Below are 1,316 nucleotides of genomic sequence, written 5' to 3'. Positions count from 1 at the left end.
CTCATAGTGGGTTGGCTGTCTTGCCAATCCACAACAGTTTGTACAAGACATTTTAATTTTGTCAGATACAGCAAACAATTTGAAACATCAGGCGAACGAAACGGTGATAAAGAAAATTAAATTAAGGGTAATGGAGTATAGATGAACGTAAGCCTGTCCAACTAGCCGCGCGATCTAACGCGCTGCTTCCCGAGCGGGAAGGCGTGCCGGTCCCCGGCACGATCCGCCCGGCGGATTGGTGTCGAGATCCCGTGTGCCGGCGAGTCTGTGGATGGTTTTTAAGGCGGTTTTCCATCTACCTCAGCAAATGTGGGCTGGTTTCGCTTATTCCACCTCAGTTACAGTACGTCAGCGATTGCTGTGCAAACACTGTCTTCACGTACGCGTACACTATATTGACTCCGCCATGCAAACATTTGTGGTTACTGGTATGAGACGTTCCCGGGTGGGTTCCACTGGGGGCCGAACCGCACAATAATCCTGGGTTCGGAGTGGGGTAGCGTTGGGGTAGGTGGACTGATGTGGTCTGTTGTGGGGTTGTGAACCATTGAGGGCTACGGCTGGACGAAGCCTCTCCGTTGTTTCTAAGTCCCTGGTTTAATACACAATACACACAAAATAGATAAACGTAATCAGTTGATACTGACGGTTGCAGGACAGGACATTAATGCCCTCATATAGTAAACGAGTTTTGATATTTGGTCACTAAAATATTGACGGTGACCGAAGTAAAGTAGTGAAAGCAAATAAATTTATTTTTCGAAAAAGAAAAAAATATTTTTTAATGTGTGACTTTAAACGCTGGGAAGTATATCAGAAGGTATTTGTTTTATGTTATATTTCATTGTATTCCTACAAATGAGACTTGAGTGATAAACACTACAAACGAGGAGAGAATAGAAGTTTTTAACAGGTAGTGTTGCAGGGGCATGCAGAAGATTATGTAGGTACATCGTGCAACTAAAGAAGACGTACTGAATCGAAAAGGGAAGCAAAGGTATTTATGACACAATTTGCTTAAGGAAGTGATAGGCTGATAGGACGTACGCTGAGGCATCAAGACGTAGTTAATTTAGTAATGGATGGAAGTGTGGAGGCACAAAACGCAGAGGTTGACCAAGATTTGAATACATTAAAAGGTACATGTGCATTTAGGTTTGCAGTACCATACAGATATGGAGAAGACTGCACAGGATACACTGTCGTGGAGAGCGGCACCAAACCAGTCATCTGATTAAAGGCCATAACAACAACAACAACAACAACAACAACACATCAAAGGCCAGTGATCCTCATGCGTAATTTCTAACCATCAA

The sequence above is a fragment of the Schistocerca americana genome, chromosome X (assembly GCF_021461395.2).
Source record: "Schistocerca americana isolate TAMUIC-IGC-003095 chromosome X, iqSchAmer2.1, whole genome shotgun sequence".
In the NCBI taxonomy this organism is placed as follows: domain Eukaryota; kingdom Metazoa; phylum Arthropoda; class Insecta; order Orthoptera; family Acrididae; genus Schistocerca; species Schistocerca americana.
The sequence above is the reverse complement of the archived record's forward strand: the minus strand, read 5'-3'. Positions refer to the sequence as shown.